Here is a 24,352-nt window from a genome sequence, read left to right as displayed (position 1 = left end):
CTTCCCTGAAGTTGGACAAAGGCTTCATTTGCATTACCTCAGGTTGTGAAAATACTCAGTGTTTTCTATATAGAATAAGATCATTACCATAATGCTTAATACAAGTTAACGAGCCCTAAGGAAGATATTTAATAAGTGATAAATCATAATGAGCAATGCAGAGGATATGTGTAAAATAAAAGTATTTCACTTCAACATTGATTACTTTTTATTCAACTCGCTAAGATTTCAGTCCTTCAGTGTTTTTCATTTAACTTTCATGTCCTGAAGAAAATATTTTCCTCATGTTATCTTACGGCAGGAAAAAGTCCAATCAATTGACACAAGTCTAATATCTCACAAAACTGGGAAACACTGACAGATTAACTAATTTTCCTGCCAGCGCACCAAAATATAGATTTTTGACTCATCCCGAAACGAGACTCTCTTCATCCAAAATAGCTGTTTTGATGTTTTTTGTCTGCATCTGTTGCTTTTCTCAAGGCGCTATAATTAAACAGGAGGAGGCCGCAACACTTCTTTATTCTGTGTCAGTTTGAGGAATGGCTGCCGCTCGACGCACTGTGGCACAGCAAAGCGAGTCGGAAAACAACAGCTACATTTCATACAGCGGAATCCCAGTTTTTCGGAGAGTGTGTTTGTGAGGATTCTTGAATAAATTTCCATTGTGACAGTGGCGTTTACGTCTGAGAATGTAAAAAAAAAAATACAGTTTGTGGAAAATTTGCTCAACAGCATCACACTGTGATTTCCATTCATCTAAGATGCCTCAAACCTAAAAATCTAAACTTAATAAGACAAATTACAGCTGACAAACCCTTTTGAAATGCTCAGATCCCTCCTCACAGTAACAACTTAATCCCTGACACCAACAATTACAGTTAAACGCATTACAAACTAGGGGTTAAAAGTCAGTGTTGTGAAACATTTAAGAGAATTAAAGAACCTTGAACTTAATTCAATTGTTTCCCAACATTTTCGGAGCTGCAGTCCATCAAAAGATCAGTAATCATTTTGAATTATGGAATAAACTGACATATTTTTTATTTACTCTCTACGTGTCACCGCCCAGGTTTACACCCACAGCATATCCCCTTAATCTGACAACATCCTCGGGATGACTCTCATGTATCATCATTACGGGCTCAAGCACTTTGTCAGAGTTTGCAGTCCAGTGAAAAGGTACAAAGGGGGGGCAGAAAATAGATCTATTTGATGAGCAAGAGATTATGATGAAGAGGTGAGCAAACATTTCTCCTCATTCGCTGCCCACTTGTGCAGAGCAGCAACACTTACCGTCTCACACACAGATCAGCAAATTGCCGCCTGATCCCAAAGACAAGCTGCAAATGGGACATAATCCTCATGGATCTTTGTTAAAAACTACAGTGAAGTGTGAATCAAGCCTCCATTTAGAATACAAGCCTGAGACCTGTGTTTCCAGAAATAATCACATGAATATAATGAAAATGAATCAGCATATTCAATCTACATATATTCATTATTTATAGTTCCATCATATGTACTTTAGAGGCTATTCACGTACACTTACATTCCAAAGAGAGGCTTTCTTTCACGCTCCTGTGTGTCTGAATTATCAGAGCATCAGCAGCCTCTTTCAGCTTGACTGCCATTGTTGTAATAAGACATGTGAAAGTCTGACATAAAGATTGCCAATGTGCTCTGTGACTCCAGAGATCCCCCTGGATGGTTCTGCTTCAGCTCCAGTCTGTTTCACGGGTTGGTTGGTGTTGTTGTTGTTGTTTTTTGGGCCACCTAGGAGGGAGGTGTTTCCAAAGTTACTGATGACTCTCGAGTTTAATAACACACAGTAGATCACAGACAATGGTTTTATTATAATATACCTGAACTGATTGAAAAAGAGAGTGCATAGCTCTGCCAAAGTTATCTCACCATGTTAAACTCTCAACTGGGTTCCTGTCTTCAATTTGTGTTATTACTTGAAAAGGTTTACATACTCTAATGTTCACAAAATTAATCAACTTCTTTATGCTGTTCTTTGCTGCAACTCAAAATAATTACTAGTTGAGCCTTACAGTTGAAACAATGCAGATAGACACAGTGTAAAGTTTTTTAATAGGTATTAATGCGAAGCGTCTATATATATGTGTTCACATATATTTCATAAATAACCCTTTTATGATTATGTATCTGTATGTAAGTAGGACAGTAAGAAGCTCTTTGAAATTTCCCAAGGCGACCTGTAGCTTATTTTGTTCTACTATAAATATTCCATACGTTTGAGTGTAGTTGCTGAGGAAATATGAACATGTAGCTAAATTTATCAAAAGAAAAACTTCATTTTCTTAGTTCAATCCAATTAGAGCCTGTGTAACTTTCGGCACAGAAGTAAAAATAGAAATTACTAAGAATACTTTTGATTATTTGTTAGATATGGATTTAATATTTACGGAATGTATAGATTTCATGGCTATGAAACTGGAATTGACTTTTATCCTGGACAGGCATCGTAGATACAACAGTTTATGCTGATCTCAACCTCAGTGTGAGAAGGATGTCTGTGTTCAGTGTAGTGGCTTATCTTTTATAAGAAGATTTAAGACTGTCAGGTTGTTAGTGGGTGACAGTTAAACAAAGTGGAAAAACAAGCACATACTGTTTATATCCTTGATGTTTTCAGTTACATCCACAGTCTCATTAGCCTCATATCCAATTCTAACAATACATTATCACATGACTGCTCCCGCAAACATAGTAATTACATAGAAATTACATGGAAACAGAAATTTCAGCGTTGTATAAATTCCTTGTCTCATTGCTGAGTGTAACAGCGGCTGAGAAACATATATCTTAGTAAACTACGTCTCCCAGCTGCACATCTACAGTGATTTTTTTCAGTTTCTGTGAAAGATTATTGTTTGTACATGTCGCACATATCTGTAAGTAGGTAAAATAGAGAATTAAAGCCTCATTAATTCAGCTGGAGCAGGAAACTCTGCTGGAACTGGGAAGCACTGGAAGGGGTTAGTTGTTGAAGAACGGAGGCGGCAGGAAGCTGCTTTTTCACAGTAACCTGAACTTGGCATGTTGTTGTTTTTTTTCTTCATGTGGCTCACAAGAACTTGCTTTAATTAACATGAGTTTGATGTAAATGTGTCAGGTTCATTGAAAAGGCTAATTATCCTCTCTATAGTCGCCGATCACGTGGCTGTTGCACACAAACAAGCCGACAAAACACGATCAAGGACGCAGATAGAACCTATTAAATCCATCAGAGACCCACGAGAGCACATGCACCAATCAGACTGTCACAACAAGCGACAGCACTACTCACCACACAGGACTGTAGTATTTTGTGAATGACGTGACAGACACAGAAATGGCAGAACCAGGCACTCTAAGGTTCCCTGTGCTGTTTGGATCTGGGCTGTTAATAGCTACTCTGTCTCTGTTTTGTTCAGTTTGTCCAACAAGGCCAACTTAAATAGTCATTTGAGCCTGCAGCCGTTGACTCACACAGAAATGCAATATGTTGTCATACTCAGAGGAAGGTGTGGCAGCGGCAAGGGAGGAAAAAAAACAATCTGTACGAAGCAGTTACATTCTGCTTTCCTTTTACTTATACAGGCTTTTTTTTATACTGTATTATTTATTTTTTCGCAGTGTGTTGGCCTTCCTGCAGAAGAGATAATAAATGTGTTGTGCTGTGCTGGTGGAGTTTCAGTAAGAAAAAGGCGAACAGCCTCTCAGTATGAAGTCTTACACGAGTGCCATGTTTTAACGGTTCACGCTGTGAGTTTCTCTGGAGGATTGTGTCAGTGAGACCTGGCATCTCCGGAGACAGACGTGGTGGGACGTCCTGGGCTGCAGGAAGATGAGAGTCATCAGATTAAGAGCGCACTAAAATGCAGCTTTTCCTGCTGTCTCATTCCAACACCCACAACTGCTGTTTTTTTTGTATTTATTTATTATTTATATCTAAGCAGCTCAGGAGGCAGTCAGCTGCATCAATTAGAGCTACATGTCAGCAGTTTTACACATCAGATAAGATAAATCTAATACAGATGAAAACGCGGGGAGCACAGGAACCACGACGACGTGAGACAGAGCAAAACTGAAGTTCACAACTGACATCATGTTCCCTTTGTTCGAAATAAATCTCCCCTGATTGTGCAGCACAACAAGAGAGGCTATAAATTATTCAGGTGCTCCCCAACGACTGCGCATTTACAGCCGCTCACCAGCTTCTGACTGGACGGATTCTCCTGCCATGTTCCTCAGTGATCTGCCCCTTGTTTAAAATGGCAGCAACATGCATGTGACCTCCGAGTAGGACTTTGCCTTCACTCTAATGCTTAATTTATTCATTACCCTGCGGCCTCTATTGGGTACGTGCCCCCCTTAGCCGTAAATACTGTAGGATATCAAAATGAATGTGAAGGGGAGGAAACAGAGAGGATTATTGCGGCTGCATGTAAATAACAAGGTGAAATATGGCTCCGTCCCCAGAGCAGCAGGGAAATGGGCGAGAGAGGAATGAGAGAACACAGTAGTCAGATAATAACACCATTTGCTGTATCGTAGCCCGTGAAGGACATTTCTCTCTCCCGACACCCCGACTTGTCATCTTTCCTTTGCTGCTGTTCCTTCACTCGTGCTGATGCGGGGGGGGGGGTTTGCTGTAGCGTGTGGCTGAGAGGGGAGATGGCTGAGTGACCGCTCTGTGGAGCGTCGCTGCTTACATCTCCACATCAAGCTGTCGATACTGTTCAAGGGCTCAGTCAAGTTTTTGCAAATATATGTTCATGACATTGGAGAGTGGCACACAACAGTGAATTCTTGCAGGTTATCAGTCTGTCTCTGGAGATGGTGCCGTTTGTTTTTGGTTTCCAACAGGCAGTCAGTGTTGTTTCATGTTTCTCATGTTCATTCCATATCTTAAAGTAGAATAACTCCGTCAAGGCCCCACTGTCCCCTAATGAAACCCTATTCAAATTCACAACACTCTTATTTTTACATAACACTACATCTCATTTAGTTGACGCTTTTATCCAAGGCGACTTACAATAACGGCATTGAACGATGAGGGCACAAACCCAGAACAACAAGAACCAATTTGGATCTGCACCAACTTGCACACACTCATAAACATCAGTCGCCTAAAAGGCCAGATTTTGTTCGTCAAGATCCATTAAATTATTCTCTGAGAAATCCACGAAAATGATGAAAAACATTCATCTCGTAGCGCAATTGTTAAACAAAGAGGGAAAGAAATCCTGAACCTTGCCCCCTGATCGAGATCTGCACCGAAAGTGAAAAGTGATTCTTTCTTGAAATCACTTACTTCCTCCAGACGTGTTTGCATAATCCCGTTAACTCACAAACAACCACAGATGAAAACTTCATGTAATGACATAGTTATTGATGACAGACGTCCCGTTAACTTAATGAAATGCTAATTCTAACCCAAACCCTTATTTTCCCCCTAAACCCAACTCATCTTTTTGTTATGCCTAAACCAAACATAAACGAGAGCCTGTGTTGTCACATCATAACAACGGATTTATTTTTTCCACAGAGATTTGTGACAGATTCGGAAGATTAATGTTGATGCCCGCTGATGGAGGCGTCGCATCAGAGAAACACTTCTTTATGTTTGTCTCTCGAGGGCACGGACAAGTGACACACTTTGTCATTTAATTTGAACGACTTGTTTGGAATTGCCTTCGGACGCACAAGAGATTCGCAGGAGAGGATGCCGCCTGTTCTCCGGCTTAATGTCATTGATAAGTGATTTCTGATTACACTGTGTTAGAGCTGTAGAAGTTACTGCCGATTCAAACTGAATATCTTACTGCTGCCTGGCTTTGGTTGTGTGGAAGCCAAAGGAAACTCACACATTAGCTCTAAGATTCTTCATTAAAAAAATGCATCTAGATAAGAACAGTCATTTTCATAATTATTGACAGCGGACACATATTCTTTTACATATTTTAGAGTCATGGAAGGAAGAGATAACAAACCCCTGCTGTGATCTGCTGTTGGCTGGAGGAAAAAACTAGCAACGGCATCTGCAGCAAGAAATTAGATCAGGTTTCTGTTGATGGAGAACGTCTGATTACTGCCTGACTTCTTCATTAACATGGAGCCAGATTGTTTCGGCTGCAGCTTCAGATAAAACTCAACTTCTTCAGCTCACCAATCTGAAAAAATGTTGCACAGTGGAATGTCGTAAATCTCTTTTAAGACGCTGTTCCTCCTCCGTGACACACAAAAAAACTCGTTTTAAACACAAAACTTTCCTCATTTATATTCGCCCATTTTTTATCAGCATCGCAATATCACAGCGAGACACAGACTCGGGAATATGATCTCTAATGAAACAAAAATGAGATCCCCCTCCTACTCTAAACATAATGTGCCGCAGTATAAGTCATTTAGTCCTTCACATATTCTGCACTTGACAGTTATGTGCACACCATTCGAAGGCAGACGAGAGAATAGGTTTTTTTAACGTCGATTGTCTATTTGATCATTCGCTGAGTGTGAGGTCATCGAGGGACTTAAAGACATAAATTGAGGTCAAGTCCACTCAGTTTGAACAGAGACGCTGCAGAAATACATTTATCAATAACTCCTTTAATTAATTTCTCATTTTGATTCTGGAAAATTCTCTCTCTTGAATCCCTAATGAGAAATTTACCCTTATCTTATTTCTTTCACACGGACCTTTTGCATTAGAAGATTTGAGCAGGACAATCCCAACGTCTCATCTCCGAGTTGACAGTGAAACATGTTTTTGAAAATGGCGCTGAAATGGAAATGACCTTATCCGTTTAATATTTATCAACATTGTCTGTCCTAACTAAGTGTTTGTCAACAAAACTTGTCAGCACGTTATGATCGGAGTTTGTCTCAGTCATTGATCATTAGTCACAGACCATTTCCCTTTCCAGGACGTGCGTGTCATGGCGAAGCGAGCGGCAGCTGCTTACAGAGCAGAACCAGTTTTCAGCATCCCGGTGGCGCCGTGATTAAATTCCTCAGCCGGCGCTCGTTCCCTTGTGTCCTCTCCCTTTTTGCCAAATAAATTGGAGTGAGCTGACCTTTAATCAGATATGCACAGCAAACTTGAGTGTTTAAGCTCGGAGAACCAGACATGTTAACTTCAATTAATCAAGTGAATGCCATTACAGCAGGTTACGTGTACGTGGCGGTTCACTGCACCGTCTACATATTTGACTCATCATCACTCCGAGGCGTTACTTTCCGACGGGTTCACTCGTGTGTGTGTGTGCGGACTTCTCTGCTTCTCTGTCTTCATGTGTTATCCTCAGTCAGGGTTTTGCATAAAACAACAGTATGCTGGCCAATATTGATTTACAAGACTCCAGAAATGCAAAAACAGCCAGAATCGTAATGCTGCATATATATTTTCAAGCAGTACAAAAAAAGAAATCCAAAAGTACAGAACCCCTTCTTTCCTTTGAAGGCTTTGAAACAAGTGCACTTCAATTTTTGATGGTTTGTGCACTAGTGCATTTCAGGATTTGGTCGAGCATTTCACGGAAACATAGCTCCCTGAACTCCACCGACTGATAATAATTTGAACAGTACTAAAGGAAATAGGAATTTCCACTTCACCTGTATCACACGGCTCCGACAATGTTTTTTAGTCCTGAATATTTTTCTACCAACCTCAAAGAGGAGAAGAGGAGCCGGCCCCCAACTGTACAACTTTAGATCTGTTGCCTCCATAAGTAACAAACGATTCAGGCTCATTCCTCTGTTTGATTCTTCAAACTTGAAAAAGCTGTAAGTTTTTAAAGATGAGTGATTGAGGCTTCATTAGCGTTTTGAATCATTGTGAGACAAAAGTAAATATACAAAGTTGAGAAAATGTTTCTCCAAACGTTCTCCATCTGCTGTAATCTGCAAGAAGGGGATTCCCATAGAATCTCATGAATCAATGATAAAAGGCGTCGTCTGGCAGCTAACAAACAGAAAATGTATCCACAGATGTTTTGTTAGTTAATAAATCATTTAAGGAATTTAAGAAAAGATGCCAAATATCTTGTTTCGTTTAGAATAAGATAATTTTAGACATTAATGCTTTAATATTGTTTGATAATCGGGCAAAACAGGACATTAGAAGATGTCGCCGTGGTTTATGTGAGATTGCGTTGTGATACGTTTACTGTTTTATGATTAGGGTTGCAAAATTACGGGAATATTCAAAGTGGGAAACTTTCCATGGGAATTAACGGGAATATACAGGAATTAACGGGAATTAACGGGAATAAACGGGAATATACGGGAATTAACGGGAATAAACGGGAATAAACTGTAAATGTTGTGGGTAATTTATACTAACTGTATTTACGTTTTCATATACAGACATAAATATAAACATTTTGTTTTGTCATAGGCTGATTTGAGCCCTGAGGAAACTTTGGGCACTTGACTATATGCTTCTGCATCTTTGTGTCATTCTTAACATAGGTCTTTGCACAGTATTTGCGAATGTACACAGCCTTTCCTTCTACATTGGATGGGGTGAAATGTCTCCACACATGAGATAGTGCACGTGGCATTGTTCTGTAGAATAAGATGAGAAAAAAGTTTGTAAAAAAACGCTAATGCAATGCCAGAGATATAAATAGTTGGCCAAACAATTGGAATCTTCTGTAAACATATTTTACAATTGATGGATAAATGAATGGAAATAGGCTAGATGAACAGATGAACAATCCTCAATCAGCATGCTAATATATTTTCCCGAGTAATATCATCGAAACTTACCTGACTAGTCCTGCACACTACAGCAGGCCTCAGTAGCCCTGCTGTAGTGTGAAGGATGCTGGGAATTTCCACCCCTTTGCAACCCTATTTATGATATCATATATACTTGAACAATTCTGAATTAGTGCAGCCGGCTTGATTGAAAATGATTTTCAGCCCTCTATTGAACACAGTGACAAGTGATGTTATAACGAGGTTTTGTGGCAGTTTCTTTAGAACGGAAGCTCAACCGCAATTCCAATGGGACATAATTAGAAAAAATACAAAAGGAAAACATGATCAGTGCAAGTCAGTAAAGTTCCCAGACAAAGTAAATAAGCAGAAATTATTTTATATAATGGCAAGTAAGACGGTCAGGATAATGTAGAACCTAATTACAATCACTGTGACAGTCTGAAAAAGTGATTTATTACATATTTTGTAGGAGTTGATAATTTTACTCACCAAAGCTCCTCACAGTCTTGAGGGGAAAAGTTAAAAATATGTATCATCAGTGGAGAAACTAAGGAAGCTCTGCTGTAACATCACTTAATTGGGGCAACTGTGATCCTGCCTCTCAGCTGGCTCGGCTGCAGATGTGTATCTGGTGTTATGAGATGTGGTGACGAAAATGAGATGTAATAAAGGCACGAAGAAGTTTTATTTTTTATGGTTGGACGAGACCATATTTTCTCGGTACTTATAACAGACGGAATAGCTCCTTACATCATGAGACGCTTATGAACAGACATAACAGGGATATCCAGAAAGACTGCAGATGTTTTTGAGTTTTTTTTTATAGTCAGATTAATAGAGCTGAGTAGATAGAATCAGCGATCATAGATTCATTATCATTAGCTCGCAGCTTAGTGATGTATGTTAGTTTGGAGATGTGACTCTATTTCTGGAAGCAAATCATTGAGGCGAACCTCCTGCTGTAATTGGAACAGAGGATTCACGTGTAATCGTTTCCTTACAGATGAGATATGAACCTCTTTTTTATTTGTAACGTTCTATCAGTGCATTGTAAAGGTTGTGACTCGTGGGTGCTCACCGGGGAAATGGATATCTTGTTTTGCAAATAATTTCTCTTGCATGAAGAGTAAAGTGTACCTGAGGTTGTAGATAGAGGCGGTGTTCAGGGGGTGGAGGCAATTCACTTGTTGCTGAATGGTTTGAATCCGTTTGTTGCAAATGTTATCGAGCAATTTGTATCGGCTTCCGTCGCGTATTGACAGAACATTTTCTCGGAATAATTCAATTACAGCAAGAGCCTTATTGCCGACGTGTTTATCACCTTGATTTAAAGGCTCTTTTGTAATGAGCATTTAATCAAGAAAGAAGCTCAAATCAATCCACGGGAAACTAAATCCATGAAATACAGTGGAGAGGCTGCACCGCCTCTAATGGCAGGAAATTATCCATCAGTAAGTTATGGTCTGAACAATCTGAAGGGTAGTAACCGTGACATAAGCCCTTTTTTTCGAGGAGCTCAAGCACGATGGCCTGGTCCGTGGTGTCAATTTCTCCACAGAGATCAAAAAGAAACAGAGCAATCACGAGCATGGGCGGCGAAGACAAGAGCTCGAGGGGAAAAACAACTTTGGGCCTTGGAATGTCTCAAAACCTCATTTAACCTTCTCCACACATTTGTATTAAAAGCACGCAGCAGCAAGAACATTGGAGAAATAAACATTTCAAAAATATGTAAAAAGAAAGCTGCTGTATTGTTATCAATAACATACTGCACATCTTGAGATTGAGAAGAGGAGTTACTCCAGGTTATTAAAAACTGATTGGCTGCCCTACACCAAGGGGAAGAGCTCCATATTGACTCACATTTAAGACGGACATATTTCCTGATTGCACTCTGAAATCTCTGAAGACCTGGCAGTGAACGATTGACATGTTGGTACGTTATGCTCTGGATATTATTCATGGGAATGCAGAGTATGGTTGGAGATGTCCATTTTAACATTTTATCAACTCCCAGCATCTCACTTGAGGTGACTTGTTCCGCCCCACATGGCTCCATATCCATTATAGATGGGCGGCTCAGCCGGGCCGACAGTATACATATGTTTACAGATGTGATATGCAACATGTCACTGAGAGGCCTTTAAAAAATACCCATCTGAATTGGAAGGATCCCGAACACCTTGTTTGTAATGTTGTAACATTATTCTCATGAATATATCAATAATACATACAGAGATACATGTATAGAGTCAAAAACAGGACCATGAGGAATCTTATACTGTTTGTTAAAGGGGTTGGTGGAAAATCATTCAATTAACTTCTTATCAAAATTCACACTTTTTGCAAATCATGGTACTAACTGTAATTATTTATTGTAATTAGTTTATATATGAAAATTCTCGTTTCAAATTTAATGGATGAACAACGAAGGGTGGATGGAGGGAAGAGATGATACGGCTGTCATGTATTTGAAAGAAAACCGAAAATGCTTAATTCCCCATATCTGCTGAGGAGGCTGAAAAAAACTTGTTTTTCTGCAGACAGCTCTGCCTGAGTGTGAGATAGTGTTGTTGTATGAGGTGAAACAGAATTTAAGATGACCGTGGAGTACATGAAAGTCGTCCCCCACTTAAACCCTGTTTAAAGGGAAAGTTGCCTTTGATTGTGGGGTTCAAGTCTCTGCCGGGCAGTGAGGTGTTGCTGGTATTTTACTTTTGGGCACATGGCTTCAAATGCGATTAATAGTTAATGTTTTGAGGCTGGTGGTTCTCAGTATTTGTTTTAAGGGGCTGGGGAGGATTTTTACACTTCCAAGATATTCAGTGAGACTTTGTGGAAAACTCTTTTTTTTCATCTTTGAGAAAGTTTGAGCTCATGCAGGATTCTGCAGGATGCACAAGTCAGGCAGGAGTTTATTTACCTAAATTTAATATGAACACATTTAAAAGTCAGCAGGTGAAAGTATAGAAGCTATGTCTGTCCTGTTATGAACTGAAAAATGGAGGTTCAGGCAAATGCTGAAGAAAAAACAAAACCCTGTCTCTTAATACGATGGCACTTATTGTGTATAAAGATTGTGTTTTTAGTTAAAGTTAAGACTGCAAGTGCCTAAAAAAGAGGATGTAGTTGCTACATGAAGAAACACAAAGGGGGGAGGTTTGTAGGAAAAAAATGGGCACATCAGAAGACACCAGATTAAACCAGTTTAAAGATAACAAGACGATAGTTTCTAAGAATAATTTACAAAATTACTTAAGAGTTTGCAGCCATGCTAGTGGTTCTATGAGGCTATGCATAACAGTGCTTTGTGCTCAAGGCTAACCCCAGCATGCTAACGCTCACAATGATGGTGTTAACGTGCTAATTATAAGCAGATGATGCTCAGTGTCGTAGTCGAGTTTTACAGTGTGTTAATCTATGTTAATTAACTCTAAATACGAACTAAATCTGAGGCGGATGGGAATGAGATTACCTCAGCAGGTGTTTCGACTCTGACAGAATGAATACCTCTCTTCACCCTCCCTTCCAGACATGAAGGAGAACCTATGGCAGCCCTCAGTGGTCATAAAGAACTCAAAAGATGTCAGGGCTACTGTAAAAAACATGGTGGACCCGCTCCTGATCTATTTTAATATAAAGGCCCATTCTAGGGTATAGAAAACCGCAATTTGTATAATTTAGATGAAACACGCTAGTGAAAACGTCACTAGGATTATTTTATATTCAATTTCTGCCAATAGATCCCTTTCACCTAAATCTTACACACTGGACCTTTTTAATGTCATTTCAGGATACAGGACACAAACAGGAGGAAGATCTCAACCCATAAGTAATGACAACGTTCCAATGTCACTGTTGCAAGGTCTGAATTTCTTTCCCTTTCCAGTGCAATGATAAAGTAAAACACCCGGGTTGTGTTAGTAGGAGGAAAGCTTTTGTTATTTTCTGATCGAGTCGAAATCATGTTGGTTTTGAAGCCTCTCAAATCCCAGAGTTCTCTCCATCGAGTGAATTTCTCCTTCACCTTCTTAACCTCCTCCGACAACAGGGCTCTCCAAACAGTAACTCTGTTTGTTCCATCGTCTGCCACTTCCACTACCTGGGGAAACGAAATCTCTTCTCTTCCTGTTGTAGTTTAGCACTCTAAATCGAGGTGTCGTTTCCCCAGGAGATTTCCTACCCGGTGGCATCAAGGTTTATAGCGCGCTAATCCAAAAGCAGATGGTGTCATTTGTAGTGTCAATTGTCAACGGGAATTCAATTCTGCAACTTAAACATTCACCTCTTGATAATAGAAAGTTGTCTTTTGCCTTTTCAAGGTGTCGATGACGACAGCAAACATCACCAGATGGAAAAATGGAGGCAACAAAAGCATATCTCAATTGCTGTAGCTAATGTGTTTCACAGTGTGCTTGTAGTGCTGCTATGTTTATTTAATTTGTATTACAAGAAAGCGACTAAGGAAAAATAAACTAAATTAATTTTGGGGATTCTGCACTAGCGAGAGCGAAACCGAGGAAATCAGATCTCCTCCCTCTAATCTTCTTTTGACATATTGCAAACGATATTATCAACGCTCTCCCTTCCTGTTTGGTCTCTTCATCCCGACGTGCCTTGACAGACAAATCCTGCCACGGTCGGCAATAAATTCAAGAATGAAACACGAAATCACAAAAGCTTGAGTATTTACCAGCCTGGAGAGAATTGGGATGTTTTCACCAGGGGAAGGAAATGAAGAGTTCTTGTTTTTTAACCTGTTTTGTTGATGACTGCTGCACCGCCACCTCCACAACCTGTCAAAGTGACAGCTCTGGCAGCGCTCGGGCCCAACGCTGACATTATTTGGAGATGGTAAATAAGGAAGAAATATCTGGCGACTAAGAATGATTCATAGTTAGTCCCAGCTCCTGTTTCCAGACGACTTGTCACATTCATTTAGCAAATTACGCTCATGCTCGGGCTCTGCAAAATGGTTTGGCCTCCTACTTTATTGGAGGAGAGGGCGTAATAAAAATAATAAAAGCTTTTTTCTCTCCCCAGCTTTAAAATCTGTTGAATGAGAATCCCCCAGAATCATTGATCTGTATAAAGGGATTATGCAGCAAAGGTGCCAATACTTTTATTGCACATTTTTCTGGAGAAAATATAATTAATTGTAAAAAATTTAAACCAGCTCAAGGCAGCTCCATTACTCCCTCATAACCCCTGCTCAGAGGCTTGTATGTAACACGATATGCTAATACTTGTCGTGCTAAGCCCTTGTAATCTTCATGCTCGAATTTGTGAACAGAGGACCAAGTCTTTTCAACATACTGTAAATACTGATGGCTTCTTATAGCTGTGTATGTGTGTGTGTGTGTGTGTGTTTTTAAATCATCCCAAAAAGAAGAAAGTGTGATGGTGCAGCACAGATGTGCAAGATGAATAGGACTGAATTATTAGGGATTAAGGTAAGATTCATATGCATACCCCCCCTCCTGTATATTACGTTTTTTCTTCGCGACTGCAGTCCATATGCGTATGTGTTTGTCAGTGAACCATGAAATCACTTGGTTTTCATGAAGTCGATTTGCATTTTCAGGTTAAAGCTCAGTGGGGCAGTGCAGGCAGCTGTAAAACCTTGATTTGGTGCATCAAACCAGGCTTTTCTTATTATAGCGGCACAAAATCATTAAAGTGTTATTATTGCTGATCTGAAGCAACGTGCTAATGGCATTAGACAGTCAGACGGCTACACCACCTCGCACTGTTCTTTGACAACTACAGGGTGATCTAAAATTGGAGCGTTCTTCATCGTGAGCTGTTTGGTATTCTCTTTTTGCAACATTTAATGAAGTGAGATATATTCACCCAAGCAGGTCACAAACACAGCACAGCAAAAATAATAGAACAAAACTTTAGATTAATTATTGTTTTGGGTTTTTAATAATAGCTGCTTGAGTGGTGGGAGCCCTTGTTTGCCATTCAAATTAATCATGTCATGTCAGCTCACAGCCACATGAAGATTCAACTACTATTCATTCATTTAAACCCGGGTAATAAATCCTCCTGTTGACGTGACATGAACATGTCAAACCCCCCCCCGAAGATTTCCATAAACTGCACCGTGCAGACCGTGCCAGTGCCAAAACCCGTGCCTGTCTCAGGAAGATGTACAGACCTGCCTGTGGAAGGATTATGTGCGTAATTTGTGGAACCGCTTTGCAAAACAGTCCTTTGGGAATTAGGGGAATGTAAAAATCTAATCCCAGTGCGCAAATTTGTTCTCCTGGGAAAATATAGCTTGAGTTTGATCCAACACACTGAGACTCACAGGAGATGGATCCACTTGCACATGAGCTTGTCTTTTAAAGAGTATTTCACACTCCCCAACAATGATTTATACTACTTTTTACACATTAGAGGTATTTCGTCTTTACCATTTGGCAAACATAGCCAATGGAAATTATATGATGTGTTTAAAAACCATAACAAATGCAAGTAAGTGAGCCTTGTGTTGGTTTTGTTGTGTTTTACAACTATAAAGTTAGTGTTTTTTTGAGTTAGTGTAGAAATTGTGTCTTAAAGGAGCAAAAAAAAGATAAATTACACTTTATAAGCTGAATGAAAAACTTCACTTTAACATTTATATCAACTCGCTGCAATCTGTGGTTAAATGATTCATAACTCGCCGGTTGCTTTGGATTAATATCATATTAGGATGTTTGATGTGTAGTAAGCTATGACCTACTATGAGATTTTACAAGCTTTTGGCTGATCATATCTCTAAATCATGTCCACTACTTCCCCCAAAGTATTTGAGTGTAACTGGAGCCAAAAACGATCTTAGAGACATTTCACAGAGCAGTTTGCACAAAACAACTGAGATCTTTCTACTTTTACCCAAATTGCACTGCTTTATATCTCCTGTTATGTCCTTTTTTAATAACTTGGATGGCAGAGTTTTTTCTCCCTTTTGTCCCACGGATTCTGTCAGAAGTGAAAACATTAATCAATTAAACGATTAGTCAATTCAAACACTTATCTTGGCAGCGCGGCTGTGGCGATGGCAGCATTAGTCTGTTGGCTCCGTCGTTTTTAACCAGACTGAAATGTGTAACCAAACTATTGGTTGGATTGACATGAATATTTGTGCAATCTTTTATTGTCAATCCAGACAACGAAGCCTCACAATTTTTGATGATCTCTGATTATTCTTTGAGCCACACAAACAAAGCTGTTAGTTAGACTGCCTTGATATTTGTTGGACGTGTTGATGATCCTTCTGAATTTTTGTGATAATTTCCTCTAGCATCATCTTCAAGTTAAAATGTCCCATTGTATAATACTTTGTTTTATGACAAAGTAACATTCTGTTAATTTGCACATTATTTGAACTCCTGTAATGTTAAAAATAAAGATAAGGACATTCTAATTCTGTAATTCCTGCGAACAAAAAATACATGTTTAATTAATGAGAATTCTATGTATCATAGCTACAATCATATATGTTGTATTTAGTACAAATACTTATTTAATGGGACACGTGTCTATGAATAGTAGATAATGTATCAACGTATTATCTTTATTTATAATAAAATATTTCCAGTCAATAACCTCAAGCGAACCTGTGCTGGTATTTGACTAATGTTAGTGCTGTTGTTAGAAAGGACTGATCAGGACATAAATAATTAATCAGCTGAATAATTGATTAGGAAGTGGTACAGAAATAGCAGAATCAATGATTGTTATTATATTTAATCAGGCAGCCTCTCAAAGATTAAAATCTCTTTTTCTAAAATAGACAATCACAGAAACACAATCAACGAAAAACAAAGGGAGCACAATTACACAACGCAAGGATCTAAGAGGAGAGGAATGGTAAAAAAAAAAAAAACATTTTCATAATCAAAACTCATCAGATAAGGCAGCTTTAAAACCTCCAGGGAAAGTTGAAGACTCTAGTTCGAGTGCAGTTCGCAGTTCATTCTATTTTAATGGTGCATAGCCTGAAACCAGCTCTGCCAACATTAGTGCGTGCATGAGGGATATGTAAGGTTAAGTAGTTACTGGATCATTTTCTGTAGATATGAGATTTAAATGAGAGAAGCGATATGAGGAAGTCTGGAAGCTGCAACGGGAGAGATGGTTATTTCATCTCGACTGTAGGGAGATCCAACCCACTGTGTGATACACAGAGCACTGATGAGTTATAGGTTTAAAGTTGAATACGAGTCTTGAATTATAGTGTCAGACTTACTAGTGAAGTTTTCGTTTGATTCTTCAGCAAAATGGATGCTATTAAAAAAATGTTTTAATGGCACCTCACTTGAGGAGGTGGAGAAAACCATTTTTGTATTTTGTATTTGTTACATGTTAATTGGTTATTAGAGGAAGAGAAAAGTTATGCATAATTACCATAAATAATGGAAAGGGAACATTGGAGTGGAATATTCTTTATTTTCTCATTATACTGAATGTTATTGTAAAACGAGTGTTTTATAATTTCAAAGGTGGAACAGTGGAGTGACACGCTTCTTTTTCACTAACATTTAAACACAGCTTTTCATATAAACTGATTTATGATTCGGTAGGAGTGTGTGTTGTCTGTGCGCATGTTTTAGCCTTCGCTGCTTCTATCTTGTGATGTTATGAGTAATGTTTTAATAGTTGCATTATTACCAAGCTAAGTCGGTTTTAAGGACCTTGGGGAGAAAAGCTGCCTCAAGGCTGTAGCTGATGGGGATCCTGATAAAGTGAAATGATAAAAAACGCTGAACTAAATTTCCTCACCTCTCCATGACAACTGAGTAAACTCTATTCACATGTGAAGGCCACACGAAGCGCCTGCAAGTGGACCTTCTCTCAGGTTATTTTGCTAGATAAAATTTTCCAAGGTTCAGAACAAACCTGAGGTTCATGTTTTTTTATGATTGTAGATCATTGAACGCTGCCTGTGAATGATTAGTATGTGTGTAAACAGTTAATGGGATATTAACAGGATTTGTTTTTATGTGTAATCATAAATCACCATTAAGTAGGGCTACAGCTGTGTTATCATCCGTTCATACATAGATGAATAATGGAGAAGTTATAAATGTTGACAGAAGATATAATAATGATAACATAATGGATTGTATTACAATGGGATCATTTGTAGTACAAACAGCTTATTAAGTGTTACTTTTAAAAGCTGGATTAGAGTTAATGGTGACTATTTGTATTATATATTCCTAAATTGAATATTTCTGTATACTGGTATATTGTTGGTCTTTGTGAATACATATCTTTGGGCTCAGTGGGCATTTTCCTCTATTTTCGGACATTTTACAGACTGAAATATTGATGCATAAATTAAGATATTTGGTAGATGAGTCACAAGCTGCAGATATAGCTCTCATTGAACTGGACTGTAAATTTCCGATCACAATGTAAAAATAAAATTTCTTTATCTGGATTCGAGGATCTGCCAGCGTAAGCAAAAACTAACTCTACGTCCAAACCCTAAATCAAACCCATGCTGGTGTTATTTCGAGGAAGAATATCCCGTGTGCACCTCAATGCATTCCAGATGACCTGAACATGTGATCCTGATCCATCGCTCTTGTCTGCTGGACCCGGCCTTAATTAACGCTGAGACAGGAGTTTTTGTGATCCTGACCTGCTTATTTAGTTCCTTCACTTGGTAACCTTGCCCTCTATAGCAGCAGCACATTCTTGAGTATCGATCGGCTGAGGGACACACTCGTAAGCAAACAACACACACACACACACAGAGACACACACCCTGCATTTGTTCTTGACCTCTAAGGCCGAAGGTTTGTAGAAGTTAATAAAAAGCTAATTATTCAATCAAACTGCTCCTACCAGCAGTTTTCTTTGAGCCTGTTTTATCTCATCTGGAGTACAGCGCTCTGTTCAGTCGGAGTCAGGCCGGTGGGATGGCAGCGTTCATTAGACTCTGATGCTGTTTCAGATTAGCAGCAATGGCCCAAGACAGAAACAGCTGCTCGTCCTTGATAATCATCTCACTTCTCTGGGTTTGTCCCCAGTTGACTCTGCTAAAACAGGAATAAATCAGAGGGATTTAAACACACTGTGTCTGCGCATTCAGTGTCTTCAATATGTTGGCAGTCTGGGGCCTTTGCTGTTTATGCACACCTAGTTAGATTTAATTAGGCTTTGACTGTGGCAACACTGTTTCTGAAAGGCTGTGAATGCGTGAAATACTATGATTGATATCTGGCCATATAGTGTTTGTGATCCTGTGTGTAAATAAAATCATTAATCAAAGTGCTGACGTGAGGGGGAAATTACATTAAAGCCGGGGAACAGGGGGAAAAGCTCTTGTGCGTTCAGTTTCATGGATCTGCTGAGGATGAGTTTGACCTCACAGTTATGACAAGTATCAGGCTACTCTACACCTCTGAACAGCATCGACGTTTCCTCAACGAGCGGCTCTGTCAGCCCACTGCTGAGTCATGATGACATTGAGAATGTCCTTTTAATAAGCGTGTTACAGCTACGGCTGCTTTAGTACTCGTCTTCAACTCAGGCACGGCAGTCACTATAGATACGGAAAAGAGGAACTCGTTAAAGAAAAAATTAATTTCTGACCCAAACCTTTACCGCAGTCATTTGAAAATAATGAAAGTGTATGTGTTAAATACACCAAACCCTCTTCACACTGCTGTGGTTGAATTAATTTCCCACACTGCTGTCGTCTTACACCCCAAGGCTCCTTGCTTACCTGCCAGTAAGCTCAGGAAATCCCATCACTTCTGTCGATATCCGGGAAATGGTGCACAAAGAAAGGCGACTTTCTTCGATATGAATGCATTCACTCAAATCTATAATTGATTGGAGCTCTGAGGCATGCTTTTGTCTCCCTAGATGGTCAGCAGGATCAGATGTAATGAGATGCCTGAAGGTTTTTGCAGAGGTTTCCTGAACTGCTTTTACTGAGCTGATGCATGAAAAGAAAAAGATCCTCCCTCTCCTTAAGACAGCAGGGAGACAAATCAGACAACGTTTTCTTAATATTTAATTTGTATTTTAAATGCGACGACAAGGAGTATAAATTATGACATCTTTCAAAAATAAATCATCTTCACTCTATTCCGCTTATCCTGTTACTTGCTGTAGGCAGAGGAAATCTTTAATTCATAATCATACATCATTCTTATAAAATCATATTTATTCACTCAGCAATCTCATTGATATATATATATATTTATATATATAAAGATGATGCTTTCACTGCAGATGCATTCGACTATTTATGTTCAAAGTCTATTTGTAGCTCCATATCTATCGAGTGTTGTTCATTTCAAGAAAACGTGCTCATTATAAAGGTGAAAAATCAAGGTTAAGGTTGTTTTGTTATGAAAGAGCTAAAAAGAAAAGTTTTTCATCATTCCTGCATCTGTCTGGCCTTACATTTATTTATGCTGCACATACCTAGATGTCTCTGTGTGAATTGACAGACAGAATATAACTTTGGTGAGTTAAAAAAGAGAAGTCTCAGCCGCCCCCGTTGTCAAACCACAGTATTCCAAGTAACAAAGCCGGCAGCAGTGGAGGCTGTCTGTCTCCCTAACAACTGTCTTTGTCTTGCTCAGATAGGAAGGAATCACAGTGATAGATAATGACTTGACGGAGAATGTCCTTCGGCCAAGGTTGCCTGGCACTGAGGATTTTTGTTTCTGTCTTTTCACTTGATAGAAGGACCAGGAGGAGAAAGCAAAACGGAGAAATGAGAAAAGAGAGGTAGAGTCTTGTGGCTGGGAGAACAAAATGGAGCAAGGTGGTAGAGTGTTTGATAGAGTGAACAGGAGCCATGTTGGAGATTAAGTGAGAACGGCTTGTCCTGGGCTCACACCCGACGTATCACACAAGGCCAGGTGACGATCCGATGCTTGGAAATTAAGATAAGAATGAAAAATCCGTTGTTGGACCAGTCGGGTCGCGTAAGGGCTTTTTGTTTGAAACAAATTCAAACGTCGAGCACCTCCCTCCCAGTGGCTGCTCACTATCACATCACAGTCACACAACTCACTGTCACTCTGACTTCCGCACACACACACACACAAGAGTGGTGGCCGTGAAATTATCAACCCTGGATTTTGTGACACTTACAATCTTACTTTGTTTCTCCCCCTCATTTCTTAAACTCTGACATGACAGCAGCGACTCAGCCCGGGATGATTGAGATGACGTATCAAAAAAAGCAAAAGCTTGCATCATAAATACTTCATTGGTGGATGAAAAGCTGAAGGTGACAAGCCTGAAGTCCCTCTCTGAATACAAATTGATGTACAGTCGAGATGGCGGAGGAACCTGAGTGGAGAATTCTGTTTTTTAATGCATGAAGGCTCTCTGCAGACAAATGCGAGTGATATGGTAATCTCTCTCTCTCCCTCTCTCCCTCTCCCTCTCTCTTTTTCTCTCTCTCTCCCCCGGATTGTGTGCTGCTGCACTGCAGGCAGAGCTGAGACATGTCAATGAGCATGTTTTGAATTTGTTTCGGATACTGAGGGTCTGTGACCTTGGCAGTCACCTCTGTCCAGTGTGAGTGGGGGGGGAACGGTCGCAGTAAAAAATAGTCAAGTGATCCTCATCTTCATCCATCTTCATCAGTTGGTGCAAAAACCGCATGTTAAGGTGTGCTGTGATTATTTAGCTGCATTAATCACTTTACTTTCTCCCACACAAACTCCCATCGCGAGCAGGAGACTCGCCCGTTCTTTGTTTTGCACGGATAAATTCCAAATCCGTGTCAAAACATGATTAATTTTTCATTACGCTCCCCTTTACACTTTGTTCTTCTTCTTTAGCTACAATGATGCAGTGAAATATTAATGACAGGGCACACATTCATAGTCAGGGTATCTCCAGCGCTGTTTTTCTGGGGCCTCTCCTGCTGCTTATGCTTCTTTCCTGTTGTTTCATAATCAGATCAGCGTACATATCTCACCCAAAGCTGCCAAGTGGAAATGAGATTATGAATGTATGACTGCTTCTCCGTCGGCTGAGGAATGTTGCCTGCGTCCTCCTAGAATCCTGACTCGAAGCAGATGATAAACATCCGGAAATGTGTTTGAAACCACCAGACTCCTGGCATCTCTCAGCGCAGTGTGCTAACTTGCCTCGGCTGTAACAGGGTCCCAGGCCCAATGAGAAGGCTAAACATGTTTTTCTCCTTACAGGTGCTGTATTTCCTGTCACACCCACGGGAGTCACCCGCCTCAGCATTGAACCTCTCGCCGCCAGCTGAACAGTATGCTGATGTGAAACCAGCGATGGAGACCAGGGCTTGATATCCGGTGAGTGTGTTGTATTTTCCCAGGCGCTGCACAGTGAGCGCGAGCGGCTGCAGCTCCGCCTTCAGCTGGAGCGACTGTGCTGAAAATGTTGCGTTAGCAGTGGTGCATCAGCAGATCGAAGACGCAGTTCTGTGCAGATCACCGGTGGGAATTCATTACAAAAAAGACAATGAAACTACAGGTGCAGAAAAGAACTGGGTCAAATTCTTTTTTACAATTTCTTCTTTTCAGCAGCGTTTCTTTTCCGCACACAGTTTAAACAGCCATATGGGTGGAGTTGGTTTAATCCTTATCAGCTTTGTTGGCCAGGTATGTTCAGACATGGAGGGAAGTTGGCACAGGTTGTGAGTGGCTGCCTTCAAACACTTCTGTCAACAAACGTATAGAAAGATGCAAAACAGACATGCATCTAAACAAATCATAAATCAAAACAGAGATAAGCAAACATTAACATATTGCTATTGAACACGTTGAACACACACAGGGAGCTTCTGTCAGAAATAATAGAGATAAATACAGAAACAGCGATGCACAACAGGATATAATGTCTGCAGGCTTATAGAGTGTGTGGGAGTGTGTCTCTTTATATTCGAACAGTATGTTGATTTTCGACAGAACATTGAGCCTGCTTTTACGATTCGAGATTATCAGAACAAATTGTACATTAAACCGATCTTTTAGAAATAAGAGTTAAGGTCCAGGTTTGTAAAGATGCACGACACTTCCTCCCACTATTCAGAAATCAAGCTAAAATATTCTGGATGAAAACGCTGTCATCTTGCACGAGTAGGCGCCGTAGCGATCAAGGGACGGAGCCGCGCTGTCGAGGTCTGGCTGATATACACGCTTGATCAATCGTGAGTCAGCCTCAGCTGTCAATCATGGAAGCTTCACCCTGTTTTAATAGAATCAAATAAGTAATTAAACCCAAACTTAGTGGAAAATGAGCACTTGAACATAAATCAGTGTGATAAAAAATACCTCAAATGACAGAAACAGGAAAATGTCTTCAACATGTACAACACGTCTCAGTTTGGTTCATGTCTCATCACTAAAACAGTGGCAGGGTTTGTGTCCCATACTGTAACCAGCCACTAGGTAGCGATCAAGATTCTGGCTTCACTTTTGGGGAGCTGCCATTTCGTGCAGAGGCAGGAAGTGACGTATTAACCCCACTGCAGAGATCACGTGATTTTCTTTACAACACACAGACACCAACAGACACCATCATCAGCTCATATCACCACAAGCCCTCGTGACATTTTCGTCGGTGGGATATTTCTTTTCTTTTTGTTGTTATGTATTGTACGTCTGTCTTGGTTACAAGCATCATTAACCTGAAAGCAGCTATAGTGCACAGCCTCCGTCCGGGTAACAAACTGCTGCTCCGCCTCTCTGCCGCTCACTGAACACAGTAGAAGCACAGAGGTGTGCCTCTCGCTCGCAGGGCATTAGAGAGAGCAGCTGAGGGTTTGTCCACAAAGTCACCAGATTTGTCAGAAGTGCTTTTAGAGAAAAGGAGTCACTAAAGGAGTCTGACCATAAAAACTGTTTGTTCAGATTCATTGTGAAAGAGAGATGGCTAATGGGGACACACCTAAAACGGTCCTGCTAGTCCAGTCATGCAATACTCAGCCGACCAATAACGATGAACTAAACTCAACTCAACTTAGTGGATCCATCTGGGATTTATAATGAACTATATGCAGATGAAATGGTCCTGCAGACTCCATCCACCCCCCACCAGTGACTTAAGGGAACATATATCTGTCTAGACTGAAAGGGAAGACTCGGAGCAAAATAAGGCCACGATGCTCTCTCTCCTCCACCACTCGTTACTGCACGTTAAAGTTATTGCTTTGAGCCTGTCGACATTTTCATCATCTCTTCTACTTTGTCATCGTTACAGTGAGAAGACACTGTCGAGATATTTCAGCAAGTAAAATGCCTAATGACGCACCTCTGTGCTTTGAGGGCTCACAGCGCTCTGTACTACCTACCAGTGTAGAGCCGGGTCCGAGGTGTCATTTCACTGGCTCACTTTCCTGAAGTTGGGAGGTGCACAAGTCCTGATCTTCTCGGTTCTCGTCCTGTTTGGTGATTCCTAACTGTCGGATATGTTGGCCGCTCTATGATTAATTACTCTCTTTCCTAGACCACTTAACAAATTTTGCCAAGTGTTGCCGATGATGTGACCCATGTGTGATACAAAAATGCTTCTCTCCACCGCCTGCGTCTCTAACTAACCTGAGAGGAGCCATTAAACACTCCCCAAATCACTGCAGCAACACATAAACACAGTGTTT

The sequence above is a fragment of the Limanda limanda genome, chromosome 6, assembly GCF_963576545.1.
Source record: "Limanda limanda chromosome 6, fLimLim1.1, whole genome shotgun sequence".
Classification (NCBI taxonomy): Eukaryota; Metazoa; Chordata; class Actinopteri; order Pleuronectiformes; family Pleuronectidae; genus Limanda; species Limanda limanda.
This window is presented reverse-complemented; position numbering follows the sequence as displayed.